The sequence below is a fragment of the Hyperolius riggenbachi genome, chromosome 5 (assembly GCF_040937935.1).
Source record: "Hyperolius riggenbachi isolate aHypRig1 chromosome 5, aHypRig1.pri, whole genome shotgun sequence".
NCBI lineage: Eukaryota > Metazoa > Chordata > Amphibia > Anura > Hyperoliidae > Hyperolius > Hyperolius riggenbachi.
The window spans coordinates 361,346,741-361,358,085 of record NC_090650.1 but is presented as its reverse complement, the minus strand read 5'-3'; the positions used below and the strand labels follow the sequence as shown (position 1 = coordinate 361,358,085).

Genomic DNA, 11,345 nt, shown 5'->3' with positions numbered 1-11,345 from the left:
AACACTGAGGTGTAACCCTTTCAGTGGTCCTTGGAAAGTGAAACCAAATTAAAACTTCTGGTTTTTTTTTATGATTTCCATAAATTGAAATTAGCGATAACTAAAAGGCGTAGGGCGGTGGTTTATATATCATTGGAAAGAGGAGAAAGAGAGCTTTAAAATGATATGCATCTTTCCATAGTTTCTGCACTGCTCGGAGTCCCTTTAAGATGTATACCAGGTGAATGGAGCTCAAACGCGATTTGCTGTATTTAATTTGCAAAATTCAGAATGTGTGTGTTGATACTCAAAATTTCCTAAGACCGCATTTGGTTATGATATACAGTATGCTCCTCTTGTCTTCAATGGCTATTTGTAAACTCTACATTTTAGATTTGTTGTTTATATTTTGTGAGGATAGTATTGCACAATTTTTCATCAATAAAAGTTTTTAAAAGTAAAAACATGAGTAGTTTCATTTTTTACAGATACTATGGTGTGTTTTCTGTTGTATTATATTATAGGATTTAACTTTCTCGAGATGACTTGTCTTGAGATCAATGACTAGCCCTGGCGTGTGTTTATCATGACCATTCACATTTAAAGCTAAAATTTTAATCTTTGTCATTTAAAAGAGAACATGAAGTTTCTATTCACAATAAGGGGATCTGTAAGTACAAAGAACACAAGAGTAGACTGCAGTCCATCTGTAGACTTGGAAATACAAAGTAGACAATTTACTTTTCCCATTAAGTGAGTAACATCTGCGGGGTGGTGATGAAGAGAGAGATTACAGTCAAGATGTAACATCTGCAGATTGCTGAGTAGATGAGTTCCTTAATTATTGCAGAGCTTGGGTACATTTCATGATAGATTGTTCTTAGTTGCAAGACCTTAGATCCACACACCAGGCAACACATCCAAGAAAGGATAAAATGGACCCATCACTTGGTAAAATCAAAGCAAAAATATATTAAACAAAAATACATTTTATGTTTGAAAAAGAGAGAACACACTGTATACACGCTAAAGAAAGTTGAGTAATTTTTATTGCATTTCTTTTTTTTTTTTTAAATTCTGAAAATGTGTATATATATATATATATATATATATATATATATATATATATATATATATATATATAACTTTTGAAATGGTATGGATCCAATGTAGCAGTCATCAAACAGCGTTCAAAATTAAAACCTATTAACAGTTATACAGAACTTGAATAACAAAATGCAGATGGTCCACGGCAATGTTTTCAGAAAAACAGGAACATACAAGACAAATAACATTTATATTGCACTTTTCTCTTGGTGGACTCAGAGCACTTGAGCTTCAGCCAGTAGGGTGCGCTCTATAGTCAGTAGCAGTGTTAGGGACTCTTGCCCAAGGTCTCCTCTCTGAATAGGTGCAGGCTTACTGGACAGGAAGAGTCAAGATTCAAACCCAGGTCTATAATGATTCCTGAGCAAAGCCACACTGAATGCTCAGTTGGAGATTTTATCAGGGCTGATAACAAGTAGGCTAAGTGTAACGATTGTGCAAATCCTCCACAAGCATATAATTTGAGGGAACCCAGCAAAAGGTGCAACTCACCTGTAGAGGGAAATTCCTGTCAGCAGATGGAGCTGTGGAGTGCAGAGGGACAGATCCTCTGCCCTGCCACAAACGCCAGACAGGAATTGTACGAAGGGAAGAAACGCAGGGCAAGATAGCCCTGAAAGAGAGAGATCAAAGTGACAGAGGGTATGTGTGTCCACCAATCTAGTCGCCACCCTGCGACGATGAACACACAACCATGAAGATCAGGTGAGAAGGCAATCGCAAGAGATGGCCATTGCTAACAGCGACACAAGACCGAATAAGCACAGATGAGGAATGTATGTATGTCCACCAATCCAGCCGCCAACCCGTGATGGCGGACACACAACAGAGGAAACCAAGAGAGAACGCAATCGCATGAGAAGCGATTGTGAATGAGAATGAGCACAGGGACAGATTGTATGTGTGTGCACCAATCTAGTCACCAACCCGCGACGGTGCACACACAACAGCAGATACGAAGTAGGAACGCAATCGCGTGAGAGGCGATTGCCAGAGGTGACACAAGGCTAAAGCAAGACAGGGCATGAGAGTAGCAAAGGCACAGCAAATCATACAATGAGAAGATAAGGAAAATAACAAACGCTAACTAAACGCAAACACCGCACTTATTCGCAACAGCGAACACGTTTACAGCGCGGTCTCCACGTGTTAAGCACAACAGAGACAAGCACGCCTAACTAACCACCGACAGACAAACACGAAACAGAGGACGCGAGCGCTTGCTTAATGGTTACCTCACGGAGCCTCCAGCAAGCGTTCGTATCAGACAAGACAGATACACGAAAACAGGAATAAGTGAGAGATACGATCCACTGCTCTTTCCGCCAGAGCGAGTGCGATCCAAGTGACAACAGAGCTAGCAGGATCCACTGCTCTTTCCGCCAGAGCAAGTGTGATCCAAGTATAGCAAGAAAGCTTGGCAGGATCCAATGCTCTTACCGCCAGAGCGAGTGTGATCCAAGTATAGAAACAGAGCGAGCTGGATCCACTGCTCTTTCCGCCAGAGCAAGTGCGATCCAAGTACAGCAAGAGAAACAGATGAACAGAAGGGCCTACCAGTAACAACCGCTGCTCTGGTTAGCACCCTACAGACAGACAGAACAGGCAATGCAAATAATACAATCCTGACTGCTCTAGCAAGGATGCCTAGTGCAGTCCCAAGAATTACTCTAAGCTAATCTTTAAACAATAAGCATGGCTGACACTCCAGGAGTGTTTCACAGGACAACCCTTATGACCAGCGAAGTACTATGGAATCACATGGTATTTATAGAGCAAGCCTACAAAGGATGTGGCTAGGCAATTTGCATGACAAACGTATGCAAATTCCTCAGCAGCAGCGAGCTGCAAAACTGACAAAAGGTCTCTTTTCCAGAGACCTGCAGAATGCAGACCTGAACAGTGGTCAAAAAACTGCAGTGGTCAGGCAGCTGAGCGGATCATTACAGTACCCCCCCCCCCCCCCCCCCCTCTAGGTTCGGATTCCATTCCAGATGACCCTCTAAACTTATATTTGCAAAAGACTCTAACTGAAGACTCATGAAGGTCGGGACAGCCTGACTAGGCCCACCTTCCAGGGTCAATCCTCCCGAAACCGACCTCGTCGGAGACAGAAGCCACCGAAACATGCCAATCAGCACCAAAGGTCTTAGCGTAACACCCATCAGAACTGTGAATGCCAGAGAAAAACCCATCGACACCCACCGAGCCATGCCCACCACCTTCCAGGTACCGTCCAAAAATACCAAACCTGCCACAATACCCATTTGAAGTGTCCCTTTCCACAAGGAACCCACTGTTGATCTCATCTAGGGTACCAGGAAATATTTCTCCCAGGGTCTCCCAGAACACTTTGAAGCTCCGCAGAGATCCCAGGAGGGCAGAACGATCACCAGGCTCACATGGAGAACTATCAAGAACCCCTATGGAACCAATGACAATTCAGGATTCAGAATTACCAGGACAAGCATCAAGATCAGGGCTTTCAGGGACCACTTCTGGGCATGCAGGCAGGCAGGCAACATCAGAACAGGTTTCCACCGAGGAAGCATCTGAGCAGGCTGGCAACCGAGACACGCTTGGGCTTTCTGGGTCACAGAACACATCGGGGTACACTAGCCCAAAGGGAACCTCAGGACACGTCGAGGAACTGCCAACCTCAGAGTCCGTCACGACAAGACCAAAACCGGAACCGGGCAGAGAATCATCACGAGCAGTGGTCACAAGCACTGGACTTTCAAAAGAAGGCTTAGACTCAAACCTAAAAAATTCTGTGACTGTACTGGTATCTAACCCACATTCATCATTAATTACACAATACTGAAGCTAGCTCCTCAAGAGCTGCAACAGTAGTCCATATACCAGTGACGTCTACTGAAGCGGGCCATACTTCAGAGGACCCTGCGGAACAGGAGGCACCTCCCAGGAGATCTGCACTCCTTGGGAGCCAGTCGGAGACCTCCAAAACAACAGACAATAGCTCAGGAGCATCATTTCCCAATTCCTCTGACAAGGAAATCAAGGATTCTGAACTATCCATGTTACAGGGCAAAATATCAGATACATTTTGCGAACAGAGCAAATGTCCCAGGGATGGTTCTGCAATCCGCTGGGACTGAATTTTCTCTTCATGAACCGGATGTACGGGAATATTTACTGGAACACACACTGACTCCCTAACTTCAATCTCACTGCACCCAGAATTCTGCATTGCAGTTAAACTAGCCTGCAACTCCAACACTGCAGAAAAACAGGGGAGTATAGTAGCAATACCTAGACGAGCCTCTAGGGACACTGCAGGAGATTCTAAGCAAGGCCACATTGACTCATCCAGAGTACAGGGTACAGAATCAGCATTTTCCTCAGAACAAGAAAGGGACTCACAAATATCAGTGCGAGTGGATAATCATGTTTTCATTCATGGTACAGGGTAGGCTCAGAGAGAACTTCTCTGGACAGGCAAAGAAGCTTCAGCATCAGATTCGCAAAACCGAAGCGCTGTCTCACTCTTAGATTCGGCTAACAATGTCGAATCCGAGGAGTCAGAACGCAAAACTTGCGAATCCAAAATCGCTTTAGGTTGTGAAACTGATGCTTCCATAGCGCAAACCTCCGCGATCTGCGGAGCAGACTGTAAGGCGTTCAAGACAGAAACACTGGAGCAACTGTCACTAGGCATCGGGCCCTTACAGGTGTGAACAGGGTGACACAAAGACTCATTTGCAGAAGAAATAGCGACAACAACAGGAGAACGTTTATTAGACATATTAATTTTACTTTTGACGCTGCATAATTTAGGAATTTTCCCCATAGCAGGATCATAGATGGAAGATCTTAAAGATCTGTTTTTAGATCACATAAATTCAAACTGCAACAGTCAGGAGAGAATATTTCAGGATTTGCACAGGAGTCAACCACAGTGGTACACCCATTCATTTCAGATCGCACAATGTCTAGACTCACATGCTTTACCCCAGAAAAGCAGGAACAATCATCCAATAACGATGTCTCTTTATTGGAATCAATTGATTGGTGTGTGTGCAATTCATCCAAAATCGTCTGCCACACACACATCACTGGATCCACAAAACATTTGTCACACTCATCAGAATTTATCAAAGTGTACACGGAATTTATACAAGCATTTAGCGTCTCTGCGCTTTCTGCGATATAAAAATCGCAAAACGCCTTCCAATCCATCTCGAATTCCTCAACCAAAGCTCCAATATCCCAGGGAGCAAATGGGGGCTCAGACAACCCGGTATCTAAGTAGCTCTCATACGGGTTGGGGTCAGGTACATGCATAGACTTTCTTACTCCTTTAATATAGAAAATAATTCTGCCTATTAAAGGATCCACAAAAGCTTTGGATTGGGGTAAAAAACCCGGAGACTGAGCAACATCATTGTAAACATCAATAGGGAGTGTTTTATTCAGATGCTTGCGATTTTTAGTTTTTCCCTTTTTAGCAACTTTGCATGTCTGCTGTTTAAATGCAAGAAAAGTATCCAGGCAGTTCTCTTGCATCTGCTTAGAACCTGAAGTGGCAAGAGAAACATTGAACTGATTATCATACTGAATGGTTTTGCATATTTCAGACTTGACAAAAATAACCTCCTTATTTGTAGTTGCTATGGGCAACGAATCTTTTGGCTGACAAGCCGAATCAGCAGACTGGCCTGCAAGCACCCACTCATTAGAATATGCTAACGACTGAGAGGTGTTGCATAAACCCATCTGATCAGCATCTTGCACAGCAGGAAAAAACTCATAGAAATAGCCTGGCAGGGGAATTCTAAGCTTACGAGAAAACACAAGAGCCAGAAACCTGCGACCGTTATGTCTCAGGTTCTTGTGTCTGGCATACTCATCAAACAGATCCCCTTGGAAAAGATTGTAAGCAATCTGACCACTCCAAGTGGAAATATTGGTGGCCTGAAATTCAGGATTTGCCAAGAATCTGGAACATTCTGATATGAACTCATCTCTGGTTTCAGTGTCCAGTATCTTAAACCTCTTAAAGATACAGGACCCATATTCGACCAAATCGTACAAATCGGAAATTCCCTCTACACTGGGAATTTCGGTTTGGCTGGTCATACTGTAACGATTGTGGGATTCTCTCCGTGATCAGCGCACAGGACGTGCGCTGACACTGCGAAAATCCTCCACAAGCGTATCATTTGAGGGAACCCAGCAAAAGGTGCAACTCACCTGTAGAGGGAAATTCCTGTCGGCAGATGGAGCTGTGGAGTGCAGAGGGAAAGATCCTCTGCCCTGCCACAGACGCCAGACAGGAATTGTACGAAGGGAAGAAACACAGGGCAAGATAGCCCTGAAAGAGAGAGATCCAAGTGACAGAGGGTATGTGTGTCCACCAATCTAGTCGCCACCCTGCGACGATGAACACACAACCATGAAGATCAGGTGAGAAGGCAATCGCAAGAGATGGCGATTGCTCACAGCGACACAAGACCGAATAAGCACAGATGAGGAATGTATGTATGTCCACCAATCCAGCCGCCAACCCGCGACAGCGGACACACAACAGAGGAAACCAAGAGAGAACGCAATCGCAAGAGAAGCGATTGCAAATGAGAATGAGCACAGGGACAGATTGTATGTGTGTGCACAAATCTAGTCACCAACCCGCGATGGTGCACACACAACAGCAGATACGAAGTAAGAACGCAATCGCGAGAGAGGCGATTGCCAGAGGTGACACAAGGCTAAAGCAAGACAGGGCACGAGAGTAGCAAAGGCACAGCAAATCATACAATGACAAGATAAGGAAAATAACAAACGCTAACTAAACGCGAACACCGCACTCATTCGCAACAGCGAACGCGTTTACAGCGCGGTGTCCTCGTGTTAAGCACAACAGAGACAAGCACGCCTACCTAACCACCGACAGACAAACACGAAACAGAGGACGCGAGCACTTGCTTAACGGTTACCTCACGGAGCCTCCAGCAAGCATTCGTATCAGACAAGACAGATACACAAAAACAGGAATAAGTGAGAGATACGATCTACTGCTCTTTCCGCCAGAGCGAGTGCAATCCAAGTGACAACAGAGCTAGCAGGATCCACTGCTCTTTCCGCCAGAGCGAGTGTGATCCAAGTATAGAAATAGAGCGAGCTGGATCCACTGCTCTTTCCGCCAGAGCAAGTGCGATCCAAGTACAGCAAGAGAAACAGATGAACAGAAGGGCCTACCAGTAACAACCGCTGCTCTGTTTAGCACCCTACAGACAGACAGAACAGGCAATACAAATAATACAATCCTGACTGCTCTAGCAAGGATGCCTAGTGCAGTCCCAAGAATTACTCTAAGCTAATCTTTAAACAATAAGCATGGCTGACACTCCAGGAGTGTTTCACAGGACAACCCTTATGACCAGCGAAGTACTGTGGAATCACATGGTATTTATAGAGCAAGCCTACAAAGGATGTGGCTAGGCAATTTGCATGACAAACGTATGCAAATTCCTCAGCAGCAGCAAGCTGCAAAACTGACAAAAGGTCTCTTTTCCAGAGACCTGCAGAATGCAGACCTGAACAGTGGTCAAAAAGCTGCCTGCCTGCTCAGGCAGCTGAGCGGATCATTACACTAAGCAGTGAATAATGAAACAGAGAACAGGGTAGGTGTTTTCCCTAATGTTCCCACTGATATATATGGTAATGCATGAGGGTGCTTTGTCTCTGGTTCACTTTAATCAGCCAAATTCTTGGGGTGCATCTGGCAAGTACCCAACAGTGGGGGCATCAGAATGCAAGGCTATACCTTTTTGCAGTAGAATCTGCTGCCCTGGTGCTCAAATGGACAAGGATTTTTTTTTCTTCACCAGCACAGGAACTGTGATATCTTCTGGCCAACACACACTGATTGGATAGTATTGATACTGGTGAGAGGGGTGGAGGACCTTTCCAGTACCTGGCTATAAGGAAGTGGGTTAATGCACACACTGAAACAATTTATTTGTTTTCAGAAGAACAGATACAGGAAGTTTTTTTAAATAGGTTAGATTAGATCTTTCTTAAGCATTTCTAATATGAGTTGAAAAATATGCTTTCCAGAAATTCTCTTCTCTCTTCTCTTCTCAGTTTCTTGACAGAGATACCAGCAGTGCCATGCATCAGCTCTTATTTGGAAAGTCACACAATACCAGTCATACAAAATTTTATAAGACTTTTCCTTTAATGCAACCACCATTGGCCAAATATATTTTGTTTTGGTTCTCTGCTTCCAGACTCTCCCCAGTCTCTACTGTGACTTTTCTAAAAGTCTGGTAGAGACGGGTAAAGTTTTGTACTAAAATGAAGCAGATATGCATAATATTTTTTGTTATCCATTGATATACTCATATAAAAGTTTTCCCAAACTTCTCTCAAACATTTTCCCAAAAGGAGTTAGCAGCTGTGTCTTGTATTTATTAGTCAGGTAGAATGTGTATATGTCTGTCTGCGATATATTTGACTCCTAAATTATATTTAGATTTTAAAGTCCCCATGTTATAATTTTTCCCCATCCATAAGATGATTAAAAAAAATTAAACTTACAAATATATTCCAGCCATTTTGGCCTCTTTATGCCAGGAAAAACGTTTGGAATCTTCAACAAAGGCTTTTAAGGTTTTCAAACAAATGAGCAGATTTTACCAATTTTTCATGAAAACAATCAATAGATTGAAAGGGTACCCAAGGTGAGAGTGATATGGCGTCTGTCTTACTTATTTCCTTTTAAGAAAATACCAGTTGCCCAGCAGCTAATCTAGTCAGACGAGACAGAGCACCTGATCTGCATGCTTTTTCAGGGTCTATGGCGAAAAGTACTGTATTAGAGACACAGGATCAGGGGGACAGCCAATCAAATTGCATTGTTTAAAAGCAGATGAATTTGGCAGCCCCCGTATCCCTCTCAGCTCAGGTTCACATGAAAACTAAACTAACTAACTAAATTGTATTTTGACAAGAGGTTTAGCTTGCCATATAAATTTCCCCTAAAATCACCCCAAGTGTTACTCAATTATTTGTGGTTTCAAGTGTTTTAGGGGTGTGGGGTTCCATGTTTCAGTGGTTTGCACCCTATTTCATTTTATTACTTTAGTCTTTTTTGGTGCCACTGAGAGAGTTTCTAACCCAATTTGGATATTTCTTGAAGGGACTCAAATATATAAAATAACCCTCATTTTTTTCAATATTATCCTTAGGGTTAGCCATTTATTTTCCATTATTTTCATTTTTTTTCCTGCCTAATCTCTGACTCAGCTAGCTTTCAAGCCAGAAGAGTATCCCACTGATTGGCCTTGTCATAAAATATTTGAATAGTAATTTGAAGGGCAGCTTTGGTATTAAAGGCATTCCTTAGTAACGCTCTAAGTTTCAGCCTATCTTAGCTTGTTATAAGTTCACCACTGTCACTAATTGTGAGCAGCTCAGACGATGACGAGAGGAAAACGGATCCTTTATTTTTCTCAAAATAGCTATTAATAGCTTGAGAGATAATATTTTTAACACTGGGATCAGTTGAATATCCTCATTAAGTACTTAAAGGGACACCGAGCAGTGCAGAAACTATGGAAAGATGCATATCATTTTAAAGCTCTCTTTCTCCTCTTTCCAATGATATATAAACCGCCGCCCTACGCCTTTTAGTTTTCGCTATTTTCGCGATTGAAATTGCCACGGCCGCGATTTCGATCGCGAACATAGAGAAAACTAAAAGGCGTAGGGCCACGGTTTAGGTGTCGCCAGAAATAGGAGAAAGAGAGCTTTAAAATGATATCCATCTTTCCATAGTTACATTGTATTACACAGGGTGACTTTTTCTGCTGAATGGAGCTGCTGACTTTGAGAAAAAGTCGCCCTGTGTAATACAATATAGCGAAATAGCAAAAACTAAAAGGCGTAGGGCGGCGGTTTATATATCATTGGAAAGAGGAGAAAGAGAGCTTTAAAATGATATGCATCTTTCCATAGTTTCTGCACTGCTCGGAGTCCCTTTTGGATTCAGCCCGTGGGCGCTATGTAGGTGGCCCATTGTCAGAGGGCTGCATTCCGCTCCTCTCCTCTTCTTCCTCCCAATGTTCTTCAAAAAATACTTGCAGCGCATGTACAAGAAGTAATTCATCCAATCTTTCATTCCAGCGGCAATCTCAATGGCAACAGCGGTGTCATGTGACCTGCCATCATTATGTACCAGTGTGTCACATGATGCCGTCATCGCCATGGAGATCGCCACTGGAACGAGTGATTAGGTGAGTTACACCCAATCATTCTTGGCTGCAGAAGTCTGGAGGGAGGAAGGAAAGGAGGGACTCATGGATTCATGCAGCGAGCCGCATTCAAGAGGAATGGGGCCGAAATAAATCCTTGCTCACCCCTGATCTAGAACTGTGCATTGACGGTGTTGAGCCACACAAGTTATGAAATGTCAGCATCTCAAAGTTGCGGTAGATGAGTGACATCCACAAAAATAAAATCTCAATGGAGGTGCAAAGGTTTTCTTTATTCCTCTGTTATTTTAAAAAATGGAGGACTGGACTTATTCATGGGTGTGTGCATTTTTTTAAAATTAATAATGGGTCTAAAACACTCATCTGTCTTTCCCTGATCAGGGAGCAGCACAGGGAAGCATTATGTTCTAAACTACCAGGCTACTGGTGTGCCTTGTGCAATCTGAAGAGTCATATATTCTGGGTACTTCTGCTGTTTTTAGAGTACACTATGAATGAACTTTGTGAGGAACACAAGGTATTGGTGGAGGATTAAAACACGGAGTAAAAAAAAAGAAAATGATGTGCTGACCGGGCCAATATTATAGACAGATACGTGGGACCTCGATGGGGGCGTCGTGCGCTCCAATGTACGCCTGCCTCCATCTTGGTCTGTGGGAACGGCAAGTGGTATACCTTGATCCAGCATTCCTTGATGGAGTGGCATTGTGGATAAGGTATATAGATGATGTGCTGGTGGTATGGAGGAAAGGTGCAGATGAACTTGATCAATTTGTGAGACGTATTAATAATGATGAGCGCAATATAAAACTCACTTATAATTTTAGTCGGGAGAATCTTCCATTCTTGGATTTGTTACTGACTATAGAGGGCGATCGAATTTGTACGTCGTCATACCGTAAACCTACTGCAGGTAATAGCCTCCTCCATGCCAGTGCCACCAGCCATCACCCAGAACATCTTATTAAGGGGATCCCATATGGACAGTTCCTTCGTCTACGAAGGAACTGTTCCACGGAT

The 11,345-nt window shown here is 43.2% G+C and overlaps 1 long non-coding RNA gene across 1 annotated transcript in view; it reads right to left on the bottom strand.

Annotated features, from left to right (window-relative positions):
• Positions 1 to 681: 681 nt before the first annotated feature.
• Positions 682 to 11,345, bottom strand: part of LOC137517781 (uncharacterized) — a 100,929-nt gene continuing 90,265 nt past the window's right edge. The window contains exon 5 of the long non-coding RNA XR_011020664.1: positions 682 to 926. This is a non-coding gene — a long non-coding RNA (uncharacterized lncRNA). The remainder of the gene's footprint in view (positions 927 to 11,345) is intronic.